The sequence below is a fragment of the Lissotriton helveticus genome, chromosome 7, assembly GCF_964261635.1.
Source record: "Lissotriton helveticus chromosome 7, aLisHel1.1, whole genome shotgun sequence".
NCBI classification, from domain to species: domain Eukaryota; kingdom Metazoa; phylum Chordata; class Amphibia; order Caudata; family Salamandridae; genus Lissotriton; species Lissotriton helveticus.
Window position 1 is genome coordinate 1,326,908,634 of NC_136068.1, and position 24,783 is coordinate 1,326,933,416.

General features: G+C 42.6%; 1 protein-coding gene across 3 annotated transcripts in view; it reads right to left on the reverse strand.

The window, feature by feature from the left end:
• The window catches only part of SEPTIN9 (septin 9), a 992,168-nt gene that overhangs the window by 301,201 nt on the left and 666,184 nt on the right, over positions 1–24,783 (reverse strand). The gene's annotated exons all lie outside the window — the stretch shown is intronic.

Below are 24,783 nucleotides of genomic sequence, written 5' to 3' on the forward strand. Positions count from 1 at the left end.
AGCAATTTCTTATGCTGTACTGGAAAAGCATATTCCTAAACTTGTTCGATGTACAGAACTCTGAATCCATGGTATGCAAATCAATTATATATAAATAATGTATTAGTCTCTTTTTATTTACTGGCTAACTGTATGTACCGTAATGCGGTTTAATGGGGGTAAGGCTCTTACTACAATAGATGTTTGAGTTTACTTTGTAGGGCACATGTCTTAATAATGATATGATTCATATTAAAACACTTGCTGTGAAGCACAGACTGCAATCTGCTGGGCCCAGTGTAAAGATCCAAGGAAGCAGTTGTAGTTAAGATGATTTATTGAGCAGCACAGCATCCAGTCCTGACACAGCAGGACACAGGTTACAACTGACTAACAGTGGAGAATGCTGTATGAGCAAAGCTCTGTTAAGAATGCAGAGTTAAAAGGAAACACAGCATGGCTCATGCAGTTAAAGAGGTACAAGCATAAATAATATAGGCACTTAATAATAACAGGATATAACACACCTCCCTCATTAAATGAAAATGAAAGGAGTAAGGCTGGGAGGGCTACAGACCAAACAAAGGAAAGAGAAAAAACAGCTATACAAAATCTTGCAAAGAAACTGGTCTTCTTCTGATTCGCCTATCGTCTTTGATCCTTGAAGCTACAGAATCAGAAAATGAATCAGACCCACCATCAGAAATGTAACCTCTATCAGTAACAGCGTGAGGTTGGAATTTAGACACATCTTGAGTAGGACATTTAGCAACCCTGCCTGAGTTCCAAACCTTGCCATCCTGAGTAACAACTGAGTTACTGAAAACTCTTTTGATTTGAATAGGTCTGCCAAACTTACTCGTACCTTTGGTGACTAAGAAAGGTTTTAAGATTCTTACCCAATCCCCAACACACAATTCATGCTCTCTTGTTTTCCACTTCTTATTGTACCAAACTTCAGATTTACTTTGTTTCCCACTTACTCTCTTTGCAACTTCCTTGACATCTACATTATTTTGTACCAGAGCTTCACATTTTTCCTTGAACCACCAAGGGCACGTGTCTGACGCAGGATCCCTACCTTTGAGTAGTTTGAACGGACTAATCTCAGTAGTGCTATGGGGAGTTATACGATAAGTCCAAAGTTTCTGTCTGATACGGTTTAACCAATCCCCTTTCTCTTTGATGGCATCAGAGACAAAACCCTTTAAAACACGGTTGAAACGCTCAACCTGCCCGTTCTCATGTGGCTCGTAAAGAGATGTACACATGTGTTTGATGTTGCAGGATTGTAAGAACAATTTCATTTCAGCGGAGACTAATTGCACCCCATTATCAGAAACCAATACCGAAGGACAGCCTTCCCTAGCAAAAACTTCTTTAAAAAAAGAAATGACAACTTCAGAAGTGATTTTGGCTACAAATTTCACTTCTGGCCACTTAGAGTGGTAATCCACAATGACCAATGCAAAACGTGAACTTTCTGGCAACACTTGGAAGGGTCCTGAAATATCAAATGCTATCTTGCTCCACGGAAATTCTGGCCATTTCACTGTCTTAAGAGGTGGAACATGTAATTTTAACATCTTGTCGCTGTTACAGCACTCATTGCATTCTCTGACAGTACGGTCTATGAATCTATCCATTCCAGGCCACCAGAAATGTAACCTTATAATACGCTTCATGGCCGAGATTCCCGGATGGGTCTTGTGTGCTAATTTGAGAATAAGTTCTTGCACCCCACTTGGTGGAATACATTTTTCAGATTTGAAGAACAAATCCCCTTCACACCATAACTCTTCTGCTATGTTGTAAAATGGTAGCAGATCATATTCAACGTTATTCTTGCTGGGCCAACCTTCTAGAAGGTATTTCTTCAGCTTAACAAATTTCTCATCCTTATTCTGGCATTCTAACCAAAACTGTTCAGAAATATCTTGATACTGGGGAGATACTAAATCTGTCAATCCTAACACAAAATCAACTTCAGAAAGATTATTCACATTGTCTACTTTACTTTCACACGGAAGACGTGACAAACAGTCAGCAGTGACATTTTTCTTCCCTGGAATATATTCAACCTTAAAATTGTACTCCTGTAGCTTGGATGAAAGACGTGCAATCCTAGCTGTCGAATTCCAACCACCCCCGGCTGATAGGATATGCACCAAAGGTTTGTGGTCCGTTCTTAGAATAAACTCACTGCCCCAAATGTAAATCCTATAGTGTTCAATGGCCCACACACAAGCAAGCAACTCACGTTCAATAACCGCATATCTGCGTTCAGTTTCACTCAAAGTTCTGGAGGAGAAAGCTACGTTCCATTCTGCAACATCATCAGTTTGAGATAGCACACACCCAAGACCGTACAAACTTGCATCAGTGGTGATGATGCATTTTTTCCCAATTCTAAATGGTTTCAAAGTCGGGGAATTAACAATATCATGTTTGATATCTGTAAAAGCTTTTTCCTGTTCAGTTTCCCATACAAAATCGTTGCACTGTCTTAACAGTTTTCTTAAAGGTTCCATCTTGGTGGCAAAGTTCACAACAAATTTACTATAGTATTCACACATCCCGGAGAAAGAGAGAAGTTGTTCCTTATTCTTTGGGGCTGGAGCACAGAGGATGGCCTCAACATTAGATTTTTTAGGAACAAGACCTTCCCCCGACAAGGTGTGACCTAAGTATTCCACCGACTTCCTAAAAAGTTTGCACTTGTGTGCTTTGAGGGTAAGGCCAGATTTTTCTAATCTTTTGCATACAATACTCAAATGTGAACTATGTTCGGCCTCATTTTTTGAGAAAATTAAGATGTCATCCTGAAAGCATTTTACGAATTTATCAAGATCCCTAAAAATTTGAAACATAATACGTTGGAAAACGGAGGCAGCGGATGCTAATCCAAACGGCATCCTTCTATATTGAAATAGTCCCATAGGGGTAATGAAGGCTGTATATTTCTTGGAATCTTCAGTAAGCTCAATTTGATGATACGCAGATCTAAGGTCCAAGGTGGAAAAGATCTGCGCACCATCAAACAAGGAAACCAGCTCATTAATATTGGGGAGTGGATGACAGTCTATAACAATATTAGAGTTTAAAGCCCTCAAATCAATGCAGACCCTCAATTTCTGGTCAGGTTTGCGCACCAAAACGATGGGCGAAACCCACTCTGAAGATTCAATGGGCTCTATAATACTGTCCTTGAGTAGGTCATCCAACATTTCTTTTAGCTCATCCCTAACATTTAAAGGAACTCCCCTAAGCTTTTGTTTGACTGGGACAGCACCCTCCTTGAGAACAATTTTGTGTGCAAAATTTTCCAATCTTCCTAAACGGTCACAGAAAACTTTATTGAACTTTTCAGACCATGAAATAATTACATCATCCTTTCCATTAACATCAGAAACAGAGTTGATCATATCTTGTTCACTACAAAGAGAGATGGGATCCTTGGCACGTGGATTCAACGTGATGCCAAGTTCCCATTGATCATGCCAACCCAGAACATTGACTCCTTTGATAGCTATATAAAGCTTGATTTGAGCTGATCTACCTCTGAAACATAAAAGAACATCAAAGAAACCTTCAATATCGATAGTATTTCCATTGAAACTTTCAGCTAAAATGTCTGAAGGTTGTAAATCAGAAATATTGCAAACACTTGTTAACTTTTCGTTAAAATATTCTTTGGTAATAATTGTCCATGGAGATCCTGAATCTACCATAAGTTCAATAGCAATACCTGAGACATGAAAAGTACATTTGGGAGATTTCTTAGTGGTTGATCCAAGAATAGAGACAACATAGCCACGTTCAACTTCATGTTGTACTTCAACCACCCCAACAGAAGATATCTTTGAGGAAGAGGGAGTGACAGATCGTCCAGAACGAGGTTGAGAATTGTACCTCCTTTCTCTACATACGTTGCTGAAATGTCCTACCTTGTTACAAATATTACAAGTTCTGTTTATGGCAGGACAGCCCTGAAAAGAGGCTATATGTGATTTACTCCCACATCTGTAGCATAAAAGTGATGAACTATTAGAATCAAATCTTCTATTACCAATACCCACAGTATTTTTAAATTTAGATTGGAAAGGAACAACATTTTTTTCATCAACTTTGGATTTAACAATACACACTTCTTCTTCAGTGTTGGATTTAACAGAGTGAGAATTAGATGTTTGTTTCACAACAATATTCATCCATTTCTCTGACATTTCTGTAGACTTAGCAATAGCTATAGTTTCTTCCAGATTAGGATCACCTATACACCAAAGCTTATCTTGAATTTTTTTGTTTTTGACATGGACAATGATCTGATCGCGAATCATTTCATCTGCCATGGCACCAAAATTGCAATGTAAGGTTAATGCTCTTAGAGAAGTAAGAAAATCATCAAAGGATTCCTCTTGTTTTTGTGCTCTAGTATAAAATTTAAAACGATTCAACGCAATGTTAGCGGTAGGCTTAAAGCGTTTTTCCAACCTACCTAGAGCTTCAGTGTAAACATTCACAGAGTCACCACTACCACTAGGCGCAGCAAAAGGAGGCAAGGTCCTAAAGATTTCCTGACCCTCAGAGCCTAAACAATGTAACAAAATACTTTTTTTTCTTTCTGAACCCATACGCTCTCCATCAATAGCTTTCATATAATTGAAAAACTCCTCTTTCCACCTTGACCAAGGCAACGGTGGATCGCCCTTGACTTGTAAAAATTTTGCAGGAGGATCAAACTGCATGTTGTTAATAGTAAAATAGAATAATAAATTGAACAAACGAATAAAATGATAAAATATAAAAAAAAACAAAATGTAAATATGCAGAAAAGGTAAAAGGTAAAATGTAACAGTACTTATGCCAATTGAAGTCAGCGTGGTCAGTGGCTTGTCAGTGGAGAAGAGGCGAAGCTGTGGTTTTAATAATGGTTGTGGAGCGCTTGGCGAGGTAAATAAACAGTGTGAACTGTAATTAAGAGAAGCGCTAGTAAAAAGGGCTAAAAACTAGATAAAATCAAAAAGAAACGAAGCAAAACGATGACTGGAAAAGGTTCCTTCGTGAAAGTTGATCGCCGTGTGAAGTTGCTAGGCAACCAAGAAACAAAATGGAGGCACGTGATGTAGCGTGCGTGTAGACGTCCAAACAATGCGTGCGTGATGACGCGAAGACGTTGTTAGCAGATCCAGACCAATGATAGCGTGGCTGGTAACGCAGGGTGATGACGCGGAGGCGTTGCTGGAAGTTACGGCCCAATTGTAGCTGGTTGCTAAGGAGCGCGTAGAAAACTGAAATGACTCCGACGATGTTCAAAGCGTCATCGCTAATTAACCAAGGCGATGACGTGTGCGCTGGCAACCAAAGCGTTGTCAAGGAATGAGGCAATGACGAGTGAATGTTGTCAAGGCAGCAGGAACACTCGTGAAGAAGTCGCGTTGTCAAGGCAGCAGAAACGCTCGTGAAGCGATCGCGCTATAAAGTACCAGCTTGAAAGATGCCAAAAGACATTTAAAGGTCAGAAAAGGAAAATAAATGCCACAAAAACATCCAAATTGCAGGGAAACGTTGGTAGAGACGTTGGTAGAAGCCAGTAGGTAGTGCAGGATGTCTTGGGTATTTTCAAAGCAGGCAGATCAGTAGAATTTTGTAAAAATAAGTAAATATATCCAAAAATGGGTTCAAACTCCGCTCCTGTGCTGTAGATGGCTGGAGTAAGGTTGTCCTCGTCGCCAATTTTGTAAAGATCCAAGGAAGCAGTTGTAGTTAAGATGATTTATTGAGCAGCACAGCATCCAGTCCTGACACAGCAGGACACAGGTTACAACTGACTAACAGTGGAGAATGCTGTATGAGCAAAGCTCTGTTAAGAATGCAGAGTTAAAAGGAAACACAGCATGGCTCATGCAGTTAAAGAGGTACAAGCATAAATAATATAGGCACTTAATAATAACAGGATATAACACCCAGGTTTAAACCTGATACGGTATATTGATGGGTTACACACATAATGCAAAAATCAGCATGTTACCTGCATGGCAGAAGCTTAAGCCCCTGAAAGACAAACTCAAACTTTCATCCTATTGACAATCATAAAATGAGAACCATTGGGTTTGGTAAAAAGTCTGACAATAAAACTGATGCATGGGGAGAATCCCTAAACCTTATCTAACGTGTGCTCCATCACAGTTGGCCTACACAAGGACCCTCCATCCCTTATTCCATGCACTATCACTGAGTTCAGTCTTGCCAGTATTTATACTGCTACATACTTTACCTGTGTGTTTCTCTGCGAGAAGTCTATTGCTTGAGCCATTACTACTAGGGGTATGCCTAGAAATTGTTTCTGAGACTGCTGTTTAGTTCTTAGGACTGGGTTACTTCACTTCGCGGGAGCTCAGTGCTCGCTCTCTTAAATAGTTAATAATCCATATTCTCGTTCTCCAAATACAGTAAGGGAGTCTTCTGAGGACTAGTTAAGGAAACCTTGTATTTCAAGAAATAATAAACACGAACAGAGGACGACTGACAATAAACAGTTTTTGTTTGGGAACATCGTGTTCATCTTGTTTGTGCAGCCTCAGGCACTAGTAGGGTCATTTTGCACATGACTGTGACATGTGCTGGATTAGCACAGATGGCTCTTACTGCCCAGTGTCTGAGCTTTATGAATTGTGTAGCTAGGTATATCCCACCAATCCTGTGAAAGGGGATTCGTTGTATATTATGCACTTTTCCTGAAACTTCTTTGACTGTCGGGTCACCCCTAGGAGTCTCTACTAGTGATCCCTACTCCTATAACCACTACATTAAAATATCCAATTTTTCCTTCTCTATTACAAACTACACAGATGTGCGTCCTTGCATGTCTCTTTTTAAGGTTTCTGATGGATCTTACAACCTCCGGCCATCTCTTCTCTGGGATGCCTCTGATCTCAGTTTATTCTTATGAAGATCCAGTCTCCAGAACAGCACATAATACAAGTGAGGATTCACTATTGATTTATATGATTGTACCTCAGCTTTCTATTTCAACTGATTGAACTTCTGTGCATGCACCCTACCATTTCAACGGCTCCCCACGCCCCCTTCAGCAGTATAGAAATGTTGAGTTGACCCAATAAGACGTGTGTGTCCACTGGAGGTCCAGATCCATGCCAGACTTTGAGGTACTCCACAAAAGCAAAGCACTTCAGCGCCTCATCAGAGGTAGTAATTGCTATAGAAATATATCATTCCATAACATAGAGTTGTATACCAATAACCTAAAAGGAAGTTTATATAGTCCTTGCTTATCCTGAAAATGTTACATGTATCTGGCACTCCTCGACCTGCTTTTGACACCACTGAGATAGAATAGTCCTGAGATCCATCCGCTGCGTTGTACCCTCCACCGCCCTCTCTCACAACTTGGACTGCTCCTCAGGCGCACTCCCTCTAGAAAGAAGGGGGAGGGGAGGGGAGGAGGAGCCCTGTCATGTACAGTTCATCTATAAGGATGGGTAGTTTTCCATCTTGTGCTGGTCCTTAGGAGCTCACTTTCCCTAGGGGCTCAACTTTATAAAGGGTGGGGACAGGACCACCTCTCATTTTCTATTTCTTCCAAAGAGTTCTCCTCTATAAAGCGGTGTTTGTATCCTGCACAGTGCCACAGGGGCTCAAGTATAAGGGGGCAGTTGTCATGTTATACAGAGCCCCAGGGAATCCATTTTTTTGATGACATGCGGAACTTTCCTTCTTCTAATATTTCCATCAATGGAGTGGAGAAATTTGGCTCAATGGTTAGAGTGGCAGACATTGATGCAGAGGTCTAGCCCGGGACCAGGGTTCAATTCCCCGCTCGGCGAGTCTTGGGCTCAAAATTCCACGGACCTGATAATTCTCACCTCGGTGCCTATTCCAATCATGGAGTCCCACTCTGCAACTCTGGGCAATAGCTTGCTTAATCTCCACAACGGCCCCCACAATGCTAAGGATGCCTGGCCTCCACCTTGGGGGTGCCCAGGAGTGGACACCTCACAGGGAAAGATAGGATGGGTTCCACAGCGGTATTCGTACAAGCGCCTTGAGACCCTTGCGGGTGAGTAGTGCGCTATACAAGTATCAATTTACATTACATTACATTTACATTACATCAATTCTCCCTTCTTAAGGGAAGGTTTTAATTCATGTCTTCTTTCAAAGTGTTTGGTTCTGCATTCAGATGCTCCAGGCTGCATCATTTCTTAGTGGATACTTCTTGGGTGACTTCAGATTTTCTCGAAAATATTTTATAGCTACATATTTTGAGGTCCGTCATTAGTCAATACCTCTATGATTTTACAAAAATTATATAGACATATAGACACACGTACTCCCCGGCTAGGAGCTTTCGGCCAGCTATCTGCATACATTTCTTTCATTAACTTTTTCGTACAGCATGGGGGGGTGGGTCAGTACAACTCAGCCACTGGCTAACTTTATTATGAGAGGGCATTCTGCTCTTCCGCAAAGAGCACATCCACACAAAGTAATTTCCTTCAGTTTCAGGAACTTTTATGGCAAAGTGTTCTTTGTGAGGCCCACATTTTTTTTTTATTTGAGCCAATGTTTATTTTTTTTATTATGACAAGGGCTCAACCGCTACTGAATTGTAACAAGTTACAAAAATCATGACAAAACAAACACTGACAATGCCAAAAGGCTGGCAGCCGAAGCTAGTTGTTTTGGCTTTGGATCTTGGATGGAGTTGTCCGTCTGCAAGCTGTACCAGTGCCTGATGTTTTTATGGCCCACTGGGAGCAGAAAATTATAGGGTAAGAAGGCCAGAAGCATGAGCAACTAAGATGGCAGGACTTTGTGATGATTCTAAACAGGATTACTTATAACATTAACACAGCAAATATAAACACAAAATCAAAGGTAAACACATCATAATTTATTTTAAAAAAAACACGACACATCCCAATGTAACATTTGAGCATCTTCTCCAATCTGCTCTGTACTGCAGCAAAGGCTACATGCAAAGAGTCTGAAGTTCATGGTCATTGGCAGAACAAATACATTGTATTTTTGTACAAGAGCTAGAGAGCTTGCTATCACCAGTGCTACATGAGGGCACAGCCAGCAACTGCATAGTGGGATTACCACAAAAAGCCAGAAGAGGTTGCTAACATTTTTTAAAAAAGGCCTAAAATGAACTTCCTACTTAGGACAGTGCGTGCCCTTTAAAAAAAGATATTGCCTAGGGCTCTGAAAAATGTTGCACAATAGCTGTCTCATGGGGTAAACATCACACTCATACACATGCACTACAATTTATAAGTCATGACCATCTAATCTAAGAACCAGTCCAAACACAATATCTATAACAAGATATCACAGGCTAAATCACACCACAGCCTGGGTGGAAAGCTCTTAGTAATGCTAGGAAGTCGATGGGCCGCTCAGGTGTGCTCCAAGGCCATACCAATGGCAGATTATGCACAATACAAATGAAAATACATAGCTTAAGGTCACAGCCCAACAATAGCACCTACTCAGACATAAGTAGTTGTCTACAGGCTACAAAAAACCAGTCATTCACTTTCAAATTAAGCTCAGGCCCACAGTCTTACTAAATTTCCAGTGTTCCACAGTACCAATTTCTCACAGAGGCATAGCAATGCGCTAAATGTGCGCAGCCCACACCACCACCTCCCCTGCTTGATGAGGTGCCTTCTACTCCTCAATTATGCCTAATGTACATTAAGTTATCTGGGCTGCACTTTCCTCACTGTCTCTAAAGGGCTCAAGGTTTGAATTGTCCAGACAGACAAATGCACAGAGGGCCCATAAGAAACATATTTTGGAGACTGCATATTGCCGAGTGTGCTATCTATATATATAAAATCCAAAGTATGTCAGTTTGCCCTTTATGCATTACTACACCATTCATCCGCTCGGCATGAAACTTTGGGAAGTTGTTGAGTACACTCCCGCGAAGGTTTCTGGCTAAAAAAAAAAAAAATGTTAAAAGTTGTTGAGTACACTCCCGCAAAGGTTTCTGACAAAAAAAAGAAAAGAAAAATGTGTTAAATATCGGTACCCCGGCCACCCAGGTCCCTCATAATCTTTCCAATACTGAACGTTTACACTTTCCGGTGTGACTCGCTTTTGCACTGACCATCAACAAAGCACAAGGACAATCGCTGCAAGTGTGTGGACTAATTTGGAGAATCCGTGCTTCTCACATGGACAACTGTATGTGGCCAGCTCACGCGTCGGAAAACCTTCTGATTTATTCGTCTACGCACCAGACGGAAAAACAAAAAATATTGTCTATCCACAAGCACTCGAATAAAAAAACTGAATTAAAACAACACTTTGAAATGTTTTCCATATTAAAATGAATAGGTTTCAATAAAAATTACACAATGTAAATTGAATGTTATCATAACAAGTTTCATTAAATTTCCTTTCTTCTCAGATCGCAGCAACGCGCGACAGGTAAGCTAGTCTGCATATGAAAGAAAGGGTGACATGTTCCGTGTAACCTCCAAATTTACTTGTGACAATGCCAGGGACACAGATCATCTTGAAGTTAGAAAACCAAACCCAACTAGAAGTTATGGAATTAGACTACTGTCTCTTAACCATGACCCAGTGAATGCTCAGAAACCACCTGAATCTCTGCTTATCTAAAGCTCAAATCCTAGACGTTGGAACTAGGATCAACCCCCTACACCCATAGATCATGCAAGAAATCTAGGGATCATCCTAGATGACAAGCTCAACATGATGCCTCAAGTCAAGGCACAGTGCACCTCCTGCTTCCACATCCTATGCATACTGCAAAAGATCTACAAAGGGTTGTCCCAGAACACCAGATGGACTGTCATGTAAGTACTCCTCACCAGCAAGCTAGACTACTGCAACACTCTCTATGCCAGAATCTCCAAACAGCTCCTACACAGACTACAGACCATCCAGAACTCTGCTGCAAGACTTATGCTCAACCTCCCAGGCCGCACCCACATCACACTGCACCTCAGGAAGCTTCGGTGGATCCCCATTCACAAGTGCAGCCAATTCAAACTTCTCAAGCACACATACAAAGCCTTACAAAACACAGGACCAGAATACTTGAGCAGTCGCACCAACCCACCAGACACCTACTCTCTGCCTCACTCACACACATTCCCCCTCCCACAAAAGCAAAATTGGCGGTCACTCATTCTCCTACATCACACCCAAGACATGAAACAAGCTCCCTCAACACATCAGTACCTCCTCTTCTCGAGTTCTGAAAGAAACTGAAGACCTGGCTCTTCATATAAGCACATCGGGGACCGTTCAACTACACACCTGCCAAAGTGCCTGGATACCCTATAGGGTGGTTAGTGTGCTATAAAAATCAATATAACATAACATAGCCTGTGGAGAATGGACAAACTACCAGCCTTCAACCATCTGGCTCAGGACTGATGCACTTCCTGACATGTACTGAAGCAAGAAATATAGGAGTGATCATGGACTCCACCTTATCACTCAATCCTCAAGAAAGCCAGGTCAGGAGAAGCACATTCTACACCATGCAAACTCTTAAATACATTTCCCAAGCCTACGTATTTCAAATAAGACATTTCCTCCTCAATTTACACATTTGCTTGCCTTACATTTAGAATGACTCGAGCAGTACACTGCTGGTCTTCACTTTGGTGTTCTATTATATTATTGCATTATATCTTGCTGTGATGCACTTTGATTATCACATTTCATTTTCAAAGCGCTTGTAATTTACATATAGTTTGTATCTTTAATATATATACTGTTTATTTATGTTTGATGAATTACATATCGGTTGGTATGTTCCTCAGCAAGTGATCATGTTGAAGTTATTAGGGATGTTAATGTAACTGAGTGGATATACAATTAGCTGTTAATCAAATATTTATATTCAGTTTGCTTTGCTTTAGAGGACCATCTATTCGATGATGCTGGAACTTTTTTCAATGATAATTCTTATTGTAGGAAAGTAATTCTTCCTTCTGCCTTTTTAAAGGCGGTTCTATCCAACAGATTTTTCATTTCAATAAAATGTTGATAATTAATTGTTAGATTAACGACTGTCTGGCAATATAATGAGTTATCAAAATGATTCCGAGATAAGTCTGCCCCAATCTGAAAAGAGTATTTGGTGTTGTAAGGCAGCGCCATCAAAAGTAAAAGAAGGGGTATTAACTGAGACAGTAAATGTCATGCTCATATTGACTGCTAATTGGATTCCTTGGCACTGACTAACTCAATCCTAGATTATGCTAATAGCAATGAGTGCTCCTGGGGCCGTGTGTGCTTTGCATGATCCAGAGGCTCTATGCCAAGCTTAAGGACCCGGGTTTCTGGTGCAGAGAATGCCTTGTTCTTGGATAGGAGTTAGCATGCACCTTGGGAGGACCAGAAAAGTGTGAATCCGCTCTAGAGTCAGTGGCACATATTATGTTTGCATGCCCAGCCTATAAAGCTGCAAGAGAACGCTGGCTTAAACCACTCTGCAGGGAATTGGGCACTCGTAACCATCTCGCAGCGTTGCGCATTCTAAGATCTGATGCGCAAGACCTGTATGTCTGTGGTTTGGCCAAATTCCTGAGCTGGGCTTGGAACATTAGGTCGAGATCTCTGAAAGCCAACCTTTAAGTATTGCTGCTGCTATGAGCTACCCGCTTTGTAGAAACTGTACTTTTTCTCATTTTTTGTTGTACATATTATCTCTTAATGCTATTTTAACTATTTTATTATTACGGTCCAGATGAATTCTCATGTTCAGTCATTTAGACTGTTAGTAATGCTTGTGGTAATGCTTTGTCTTTTTAATAATAATTCTGTTTTTAACTCATGTATCATAGCTTTTAAGATATGTTTTATCGAAATAAAGCTAATATGACTGACTGACTGACCAGAAAAGTGGTATGCAGTGATTGTGTGTAGACTGGTATGAATAAGACACCTTCTTCTATCACTGAGGACAATGTTCAGCAGCTCCGATACTCTGATGTATGTGCTTTACGTATTACCCGTGAGAATAACAGTGTGAAAATGTCAGTGCCCAGCTGTAGGAGAGTAGGGTCTGCAATCCTATGATCACCCAGATTTTTGATTTTTGCTTCACTGGTTTACGACTTTCCCTGGCTGTGGGCCTGCTAATCAGACCCACAGCCTAGCTGTTCTCCCTATTCCAAATTGTACCCAGGTACTGAATTGGCACTGGGCCCTCTCTTGTGTCCCTGTACCCAGGGCAGAGGTGTACCCAGAGGTCTCCCAGGGGCTGCAGCATGTATTATGCCACCCCTGAGCTGACTAACTAAAACAGACACAACTGGCTGCTTGACAGCTGGGGCAAGGTGGTGTACACACCCTTTGCTTTAGATATAGTATTCCTATATCTAACCCTAAAATGGACACATATATTCCTATCAGTCACTCCTATGGCAGGCCTTATCAATCCTGAAGGCAGAGTGCTTGGAATAATGTGAGATGGTGCTCTGGCATGAGCTGAGCCCATTTGCAGCTTGCGGAACCAAGTCCTAATAGCTGTTCCATGATAACGCATACCATATACTCTTAAATGCATTATAATCCTCGCGGTTATATGCCAACTCTGGTATCGCTTTATCAAAACATGTCGAGTAAGGTGTCATACGAATTGGAATACTAGCCCCTCGCCAATTCTGGCGACGGGGTTAGCATTCCACCCTTCTAGAGGGACACGACATGTATGTAGCTGTAACCCCGGTTAAAGTTAACTCAAGCCTCAGCTCCGCAAAATGGATGCTGCCACCGAGACACAAGTCTGCCCTCCTGCTGCTGGGAGTCCTTCCAGCAACGGAGGCCTGGACAAAGGGTTTCCTGTCAGGGGCGGTGCCAGCACCATCCCAGACAGGGTTTTGTGTATCCCAGGTAGGCAGGGCTTTAGAGGAAGGTGACTGCAAGTGGCACCCCGGTGCTCACTGTGCATAGGCCGGCTTGAACCAGTTCCAGGGGCACTCCAGCCCCTGATCTGGGGAAAAGCCCGCCAAAGGAGAGGGGTGTAACCACCCCCCTCCTAGTCCCACCCATAGGGCAGGACTTAGTCACGTGCCAGCCCCCTTTCCCAGGATAAAGGTAGGAGCAGGCCCCCTTCCAAATTAGATCATCTTTGAATCCTGAACCGACTTTCCACGAAAGGAACTCAAGACTCTTCTCAAGATTTCTCCCTTGTGACTAAGGAGTAGTCACCCTGCAGCAGCAGGCACCAACCAAGCATCGCGGTCTGCTTAAGTCTCTCCTCCGGATCAAGACTGACCAGCTCGACGAGAACCGGCTTCCCTGGCACCTCTGACCTCTACCTGCATCATCAGCTCAGCTGAGATTTGTGGGTGTGGGTGTGACGAGACCTCGAGGGACCGGCCATCTTCAAGACTGCACGACGCTTGCCCAGCACGACCACCGAGTGACCCTCGCCTAAGTGCTTTGGGGTCCGAGAAGCCCCAACCCTGAGCAGCTCCAGCACCGAAGTCAAGCCCCCTTGCATCCACGAGATCTGCGTGGGGCCCTTCTGCTCTTTGCTGCTCACCGCGTTGTCCAGGTCACTTGCCCGCTGGCTAGTGGCCCTTTTGACGACGAACCACGACGACAACACCGCTGGTCTGGTTGCTCCAGACTGGCCCTTGCTCCCCTCCTACAGAGGAGCACCCTGGACCCTCCTGGTCCACTCCAGACGCCATTTTAAGTCCACCGCGTGGGCTTGCATTTGCCAAGAGTTGTTGCCCCAATCCTGGGTCCAGCGACGTCGACAGCAGCTCGCCCCTCCATCCTGGTCGCCGACAACGCCTCCTGGTCCGAGAGACTGCAGAGCCCAGCGTCTCCCACTCACCTGGTCGAGGTGACTTCGTCCGGTGCCATCCTGGTGCCCACCTAATCACTGGCTAGTGATTCAGAACGTGGTACCCTCTGCTTACAGGTACCCATCTTCATCGATCCAGGCTTGGATCACCACGAACTTCTTCACTGGTCGCCTGCCAGCAACTTCTTTCTTCAGGCTCCATAGACTGCAACGAGGATCTCTGACGTCTTTTCAGCCCTATGCAGCCGCAGCCCCTGGGCTAGGTAACCTGAGCATTTCGGTGCTCCAGCATAGTTTAACTATCTAAGTGTCAGGATCCTTTGTCGTTTCAGCTCTACCTAGTCGGGTTCGCCCGAGAACACTAACTTTGCTTTTACTAGCCTCCATAGACTTTTTCCCGCCTTACGCGTGAGAGTTCCCACTCTGCACACGACGTCCCTAGGCCTCCTGCTTGTAATCTAAAGGTTCAGTAGTCCAGTCCTAGCGATCCTAAAGCCTATGAGAATAGTTACTTACCTGCTAGTAATTCGCATTTCACTTTTGTAGTATATGGTTTTTCGTGCCCCTCGGGCATTTGTGTAAATTGTGCGACTTTAAGTATTTCTTTAAGAGTTTTGTTGTGTGCTTAGCTCCCTGTCTCATAAAGAGCCAGGGTAGTCTTGTTATAAATAAATATACTTTATTTTTCATAACAACTTGTGTGGTGTCCTTTCACTTGGTGTTCAAAGGGTAAATGTGATGGTAAAACAGCTGGCTTAACACGCCCTCTAGAGTTTAGCCTAAAGACTGCACGTGTCCATGCTACTAGGATAGCTGGTCTATCAGGTTGACTTACAACCAAACATCAATAAGGGTTGTTTGGACTGATACAAAGTGTTCACTAGAATAGTGAACATTATATATCAGGCCAACTTCTCACACCAGCCGCTGACATCACTTGTCCCTAATGTCATCAGGGTATAGGGCTAGAAAAGTACGGCCAGGGCTAGTGTGAGGTAGCCGAAGCCCACCCGGAACCCTACATTTGTTTTTCATGCATTACCACTCAACTGCATATTAATAGTATTTAGTTTCTGTATGATAAAAAAAGGCTGTACAACTGATGTTTACATTCAACGGTATGATTTCATCTGGCCATTTGATTTGTATTGAATTTCATACAGTGTTAATTGTAGTTGTCATTTTTTTATGTATCAATTTAAGCTGTTATCTAGTAACATGCACCTAAGGCTAAAATGTGTGGTTCCCTGAATACGCACATTTTTTCCCATAATGACATATCATTAGCTTGGCACTAAAACCGCCATGTCAGAAACAATTTTAAGACACAAAGGTGAGGTAGAACCAATAAATAACACACTAATTCCAGGCGCCTTCAGCATCAGCAAAGGGTTGGGGTTGTATTAACTATGACAACGCATACTGCCTGATTTGTCTCCACAAAATGTTAATTCAGGAGAAAATTCAGATTGTACACAGTACTTTCTTGACTGGATATTTCTGCTTTATTGGACATGAAATGATACCTTTATGTCCTAGATATAAATGGGCTGTTGAACTGCAATACCTGTATGAATTTATGTTCGCGTACGGATTGGAATTCCAACATTTGTTGTTATTATTGAACCTCAGCCATTTTCTCCTGGTGAATTTCGGTTGGCCAAACGTGCCAGAATTACCAGGTCAAAACGTGCATTAAATTCTGATAGCTGCGGAATTTGGTGTGGAAAGCACAGAAGTCTGCATGTAATTCCTCATTTAAAAGAAAAGACTCAGAAATCGAGGTATTTGTTGCTCCTGGTAAATGCCACACCCCGTGGTATCTTTATTTACTGGGCGCATGCCCACTTGTAATTGGGGCTTTATTTTGTAATGCTATTAAAATGCCTTGCGAACAATTAACATAAACAGACACTTACGGGCCTTTCACGGGTCAAATCTTCAGATATTTTCCATGGACTTAACATTTTTTGATCATCTATGAATATTTTTCCCCATTCCATCAAGTGGATTATTATAGTCATGCTAGTGTTCCTTCATAGTAAGCCACAGGTCAGGTCTGTTAGGATAAAAGGGGCCGAAAGAATAGTATGTCACATCTCTTTACCCTTCAACACAGGGGTCCTCTCTGCCTGGCACTCTTTTCTCTCTGCCCACGTTGTCATTCACAAGGCGGTTTCTTTTGTGTCCCTTTCTCTTCTTTTTAGCCAATCCATGCCACCTTCTGACACGAGCTTCTCCCACCCTCCACCCCTTCCGCTGCCCTGCAGCTGTTTAATTCTCCATTTTGAAATGTCACCCTCGTGACCACGCCAAGCCTCAGGATGGAATTAAACTACTCTCTTCAGGAAAGGGCTGAAAGTAAAACATTTTATCTCCGGGAGCAGGTCGTCCCTTCTGCAACGAGTGAATGCTCAATTTCTGTCTACTGTTCCTTGCGCTCCAAATCTATTTAGAAGGACGGTACTCTACTCTACAAGAACAAATCCCAATAAAAAAATAATGAGTTGTCCCTTTGCCTTCCAAGATTCCCCTCATAGTCACTTGCAGGTAGCGTCTGTGCCTACCCGTCTGGATGCCGAAAATGACTTTTCTTCTTTTCGGGAAGTAAACATTGAAAGCTGCCTTCAGGCCACAACTAACCGGAAATGATAAGGTGGCGCTGGCTTTGGGCCCAGAAGACAACCTGCTCAACGTAGTGTGAGAGGAAAGGCTGGGAATAACAAAACATTAGGAAATTCGCCACAGAACTGTTGGCATTCATGCTGGATTTGAAGACGGTAAATGCGTCCTGGCCATTTCTCCGTTGTGGGACTCGTTTCTGCCGCATGGATGGAGTATGCAAGCTCTCTTCAGAGCACTGGACTCTCTAACGCGGGACCTGAAAACGTGCGCCCCGCCATCGCGCGGCCAGCACTACCTAAATGGTGACGACATTACTCAAAGGTGGAGGCTCCCGGGTGCAACACAGTCTACATTTCCAGCTCCGCTTTCGCCACAGCTTTTTCTGCGGCCCTGAAAGACGATCCCTGAAAAACACACTATTTAATGGCCTGCAGGGAGATTATTGAGCTGAAAAGGGCACTGTATTCTCCTGGGCGCTGGGCAGCGGGGCAACTCGGCCGCTGCCTCTCACGCCTTTACGGCCAACAGCCCTTGCCGTTTAGAGGCATGAAGGAGATTCACCAGGCGGCCTGTGCGTACAAGAGTGACACGGGCTGCGTCTGTCTGAATCATAGTACAACGTGGCTAACTTTGACACGCCCTACCTTCATTTTAGAGGCATCGACATTTGTATTAGCTTATTCTACACCGATTCGCCCTCCCAGGGGCGGCTCTAGGCTAATGGCGGCCCTGGGCAGGGAGCATAGGTAGAGGGCCCCCCGAGGAACAGGTAGAGGGCCCCCCTGAGGTACATGTAGGGTGCCGCGGAGGAACGCAGGCTTGGATGCCAGTGAAGAGGGGGTCAGGGTGTTTGGAAGTGGAACAGAGCCGGAGGCCGCCAAATCCCTGCCAGGGGCCGCCACGCAAATATGTATCCATTCTCAGAGGATTATTATATTAAGGATATATATTGGCGTGGCGGCCCCTGGGGTTTGGTGGCCCTGTGCAGGTGCACAGCTTGCACATGCCTAAGGCCGCCCCTGCTTCCACACAGCATGTCGCGCGCCGGACTGACTCTAGTCCAGTCCATTCCTTTCATGGGTCCATCCGACGCGTGACTGGCTCTCTGCCCACCCTCCATCCGTTTACAAGCATAAATGACGTTTTAATCCTAATCCTGGCACCTCTGATACGCGGGTGCCTCTCTTCTGTCGTGTGACTGGTTAGAGAGGAGTCAGTCAGGCCTGACGCGACTGACTGCCTCAGCTCCTGCAGTCAGTAAGTCATTAGCAGCTTTAAGTGATGGATTCTCTTTCAAAGGCAATTCACTGCCTAAAATATCCCTGTAGACGACGCAGATCCGCTCAGTCACACTTCCAAAATATTTTGTGTTTTTTACTTGGATGTTTTTGTAAAGAAGAAACAATGATGCAGGTCCGTCCCATAACAGGCCAGATGCTCAAAGTAAATAGATTCTGCAGACAAAGTCCAACGAGCAGAGCCTGTGGGCCATGGCTGCAGGTCTACATGAGCCCTTTCCATTTATAGACATGTTCAGCCCTCCGCTGTGCAGGCCGAGGAAGGATCCAAGAAAGAGAGACCAGAGAGACAGATGCAGAAGGGACAAGGGGGATAAGAGGCAAGGCAAAACAGCAGAGTGGGTCAGGCAGACATCCACATATAAGGAGATCTTGATATTGATAACATTTATAAAGCGCACCGAATGCCCGAGCGCGTTTTGGCGCTAGCATATGCAAGGGAAGTGACAAAAAAGAAATAGAAGGCATGAGACAATCATTTAAGTAAAGCCCAGACTAGTACTGTAGCTCAAAAAGCCAAGATTTCAGGTGTTTCCTAAAGCATGTCAGGTTAGGCGGATTTTTAATAACTGAATGGGCAGTTTATACATGCTAAAAAGACAAAACTTCTGCCTCCTCAAGAGACTTTATTGAATTTGGGGATAGTCACTATTATGGATGCCGCAGAACGAAGGGCTATCCTAGGCATGTACAAGGAGAAGGACTTCCTCGGGTACCCTGGGCCAGAGTTCTGCAGAGATTTACAGGTCAAACAGAGTGCCTTAAAAGCAACATGCTTTCTGATCGACAGCCAGTGGAGCCCCACTAGGAGAGAAGTAATGGGGAGAAGAAGGAATTTGTTATAGTTTAATATAAGGACTACACCATCATGAAAACCTAATCGGAACAGTAGTTACTTGGAATGCATGGATGTCGTGGGTAATAAGGGTAAAAAAATATTTGTTGACACATATGTTCGCCTCGCTCCCCTAGCAAAGCAATAGCCCTAAAATATGTAAAGAAGCACAATGTGAAAGGCTAATGAAGTTATAATTCAATGAGTTTGAAAATTATGATTACCATATATGCACACATTGCCTGAATTGTTAAAAACAACCATGTGGCAGGTTAGTGTGATGAAATGGCGTGCTTGCAGGTTGTGTGGTAATAGTGAGGGTAAGGGCAGACTGTTTTAATGCACCTTAACTGTGTGCTAATTCCTAAAAATAAGAGGGTCCAATGATTATTTATGCATTTGTATGGTATAGAGGTTGCAAGTGGTTACATTATTAAATACCTTCCTTACTTTAGGACATTCCCCACCTTTAAGAGCATATCCCGGGTGCCGCATCAGTGTGAAGTGCTGTTAACAAGACAGTGTCTGTATCTTTTTATTGTAACTTTGAGTTTTTATATGGTTGTGTGTGATTGAAACACTGCATGTTTTATTTTGTTAAACTTTTAGTAACATGTTTGTGCAGCAAGGAGAGGGTGCTTGTGACTTTGTTGCTATCTATTTATATTGTAATTGTTACATACGGCAAAAAGAGACAGGCTGCCAGCATGCACGCTGCTTGGTAAGCGCTGGCACCCTAGTGTCTTGGCAGTGAAAAGGGTGCGACAAGGAGGGATGGGTAACAGGTGAGAAATGAACAGGCTCTGGTTAAGTAGATTCATAGCTATAAACTGAAAGTAGACGCATAGCTATAAAGATTGCTGTCGCTCTTCTTCACATGTGGGTCGTGTTTGGCAATGTAAATATTTACTGAAGTGGCCGTAAACACAGGATAGGAAGCTTCCCACCATGATACAACCCTGGATGAAATAAAACAAGCAATTTGCACATAGAGTTAATGTCCATTAGGGACATGTGAAAGGCAGATTGTATTTTCGTTGTTATCTATATTTGTAATTTGCATGCGTAACTTAGGTAGGCAAGCACATTGTTTAAACAGTATGCCTACATACACAATGTTTTCAATTTCAAAGCATCAATTGAAAAAGGCAAACACACTACCTTTTAGATGCCCATAACCCAAGTTACCTACCAAAAAAAAGAAAAGAAGGCCTAACTAAGCATGTAAGGTAAGCACGGTTTCAAATAAAGTATGAATGCCTTCAACATGCGTGTTTAGTTTCAGTGCACCAATGTAGCAACAAAGTATTAATAACGAAAAATGAAAATCGTAAAACGAAAACATTCCAAAAAGCGCCAAACATCGGGTTTTCCCGTGTCTACCAAAACAAGCAGGCTACACGCACCAACGGAAAACAGAAGAAGAAAGGCAAAAACTAAACGAAATAGACAAGAGGAGCAATAATACATGTAGCAGGGCCAGTTGCAAAGGACAAGAACCACCCACCGATAGGATGGACAAATGCGAAAAAGAGCCATTGAAAGAAAGGGATTTTTGACAAGCACTCAAAAGACCTAATGGGGAGCAAGGGGCGTCATTAAAGGCCATAGATGAGATACATGATGCCTCGCAGAGCAGCGCATGCGCACTGCTAGGCTCGACCTAAAAAGGAACCACAAAAGAGTTTAACTGAGGCAGGTGAGAGCCAAGAGGACTGTAAAACATCTAAGAGGAATGACTGGAGCTAGCAGGAGATAATGTGAAAAGAAGCATCGATTACAATGATAATCAGAGGGAGGACAGTAGACAGAGAAGATCTGGGAGATGGAGAGAAACTGAAAAAATCCCAGAGACTCCGTTCGGGGAATTCCTGAAATAAGCCTTTTCTTTTTACTTGCTTGCTTATAGCATCTTTCCCCTCTTTAATTTCCACTGTTTTACTTGGTTACACGATCTCTCTCTTGTGACTGACACTTCTGATTTCTCAGATTCTCGTCTTAGTTACTTTAGTTGATAGAAGTGTTACAGAAATCATTATTCTTTCAACTATGGGCACTGGAATTATGCAATTCTGTGGCCGCATCATTTTCTGCAAAATTACAGGGGAAACCACCTTGGCCACATAATACATCTGCTACATAATCTGCAGATTTTAACAAAACAAATTGTTTGATGCTCAACCTGATCAAAAGTTACTAAAAAGACAACTATCAGTGTTGCTGCATGGTGGAAAACCTTTTGCAGATATTGACTGGCCACTTTGAAGTTGCTTGTTGTGTTTGGTGTTAATTTAGAGCTAATAAAATAAAACCATTGCCTAGAGAGTGGTTAAATGACAAAATATTGAAGTAATAGTATCAAAATATGTACTGCATTATGCTGCATAATTTACATTTTGTTGCCTTGTAATTTAGTCAACAAAATGAATTGATTTTACCGGCTGGTAAAAATGAGTCAATAGTGATCGTGTGGAATAGAATTTCACATGGGGATTCGGCTCTACTGAACTTGTAATGAGGGCCCATGTCTGCCTATTAATGTTTCCTTCCCTGGTTTTGCAGTGGAAACACCGCCGTGGAGTTGCAGCTGAACAAAGAAGATTATGTGGGAGAGCGGCCAGACTATCAACTCTAAATATTGTGGGAAAAGGGGTGTAGTGCTTGGCTGCATAACCAATGAGCTTTGCTGTAAAATGCCCTGAGCCAATATGGCCTCAGCCTTAGACAATGAGAGGTCCGCAACCGAGTATCATGATATTAAGAGGTGCATAGCTTATATTTCTGAAAATAATTCCCACTCCTGGGTTACACCATACCTATTATAACAAGCCTAGTGGGTTTCACAGATTACATCCATTCCTTCTAACGGGGGCGCCAAGGAGTATTTTGGAGGAAATATCAACACATTGTGGAAAAAATATAAACTGAAAACTATTGTGGTATAAAAAGTAAGAATATTGTGTTTTTTTAGGTATAAAATGTTTTAAAAAGATTTTTGTATATAATATTGTTTTACTATTATAGTTGTTTGAAAAGGGATTTTTAATTAGTTTAATAAATATTAGTTATTGTATCATTCTAAAGCATATGGTAATAACATTTGTATTTTTTATGATAGTCTTTAATTTTTAACATGAAATGCAAAGTTTTTTATATTAAATAAGACCTTTTTAATTTAGTAGTGGGTTGGTAAGTTTGTAGGAGATTAGGGTGGGAAGTTATTTAAATGGCAAATTATTGTTTTTATTTTTAAATACTTTCATGTAAATGAATTTATTGATAGATAATTATGTACATTTAATTGAGTAAATGTTAATTATTTGTTTTTAATAACTTTTAATTTGTTAATCATTTAATTTAATTATAAAATGTAGCAAAACGTTTTATATTTATTTTAATTGTTTTAGTTAATTTAATATGTAATTTTTATAATTTTGTTTTAATTTCAATAGTTTTTTTGGATAGGGAAGTGCATTTATTTTAAATATTTGTAATACTTTCTATATTTTTAGTTGTAATATAACATTTGTATTCTTCGAATTTAGGGGTCGATTAAGATGGCGGACGGACAAAGTCCGTCCGATATCCTGTCTGGGGGCAGGGACTGTCTGCCACAAGGGCGGAGGTACCGTGCCCCGAATTAGGATGCACCCACCACAGTGGCGGCACTGTCAAAAATGTATGTTGTGCGTTTCACAGCACAACATGACAGGCACCGCGCAGTGCCTGCCATGTTGTACTGTGAAACGCAGGGGGGTACCATAGGTATCCCCCATGTGCACCCCCACCCCCCCCTTCACCCTGGGGGCCCGCAATGGGCCCCCAAAGCAAAGCCCCTATGCCTTTCCGCCACGAAAAGGCATCTGCATCCGGCCATCGTAATATGGCTGGCGGTGTCTGGAAGATACCACCAGCCATATGAACCCTTTTCCGCCCCGGTCGCCTTGCGGAAAAGCGAGTGGCTTGAGACTTTGTATATCATGCTTTGGGCTACGTCCAGTGGAGCACTGATGTCTCACTTGATGATATTGCCTGACTGGTGTATCCTTCCTTGTCAACTTAGTGCTTGCACTGAACGGCATTAGGGACTACTTTTCAACTGTAGTCCTCTCTGTGTGCTCCAGCTTGCTCCTTCCCATCTGTTTCGCTCTAATATGCTAAGGTTGCATGTGCACATTAAACCCAGACCTATTGGCTATGCCAGTGCTTGTTTAACTTTGACATATTCATTTAATGATTGCTCTGTACGTTTCTGTGATGAAGTTATGCTTCTGCAAGCTTTTCTTTCCTGGTCACAGCCTATAACCAACGTGCTGTCTCAATATATTATTTTGTATTGTTCCTCAATTTTCCATCATTTCTTTGGCTATTCTTTCCTAACACACACACTTTCAGACAACACACTTTCACACTCACACTTTCACACACACTTTCACACTCGCTGAGTAACTCACTCACCCTCACTCAGATTAAAACTCCCTTATATGCTCATTCTCATTCAAACAAACTGTAAAGGAAACCGACTTTTTGCAGATTTGCCCCCATGTTGACTACTAGGTACTGGTGTAATCGCTTTGAAATGCCTGGAGAGCTGGTAAACAGGGGGCTCACTACCAGTTCCCTTACCCTTAAAGTGGTATTTTTTAATTGGTGTGCTCCTATTTGGCATACCCCATCTTACTAACAAGTCCCTGGATTGGGATGGGAGCTCCACACACCAAGAGATGGTTCTTGCCATTTTAGGAGTGGGCAGAATAGTGCATCCTAGGATAGTTAGATTACACACTTCGCAGGAAGTGAACATCAGGAGGGCGGGGACCTATTAGCCCATTGGCTTCTAAATGCATCCTACCCTTAGGGTATTTTTTGGGCATAAAAGGTGCACCCCTGGTACTCTGAACTCGGATATTGTGAAGCTGGGCGAGAGCGCTTAAGATGGTCTATAGTCGCATTTTTTCTGCTACAAGAAGGTCACCTCACAAATAGAGAAGCCAATTTTCTGGGTAAAAGATGGAAATAAAGAGACTAACGCTATTTAAATGCTTCCTAGCACTCGGAGTGTAGTTAAAAAAAAATGCAAGTACTGAGATGTAGAAGCCTCTATACATTTGAAAAGGGCAGTGTCTTATATCAATCAAGTCAAAGCCTACCAGACACCATGTTCTGATTGGTTTATGGGTCTGTGATTAAATCAATGTAGGGTTGGG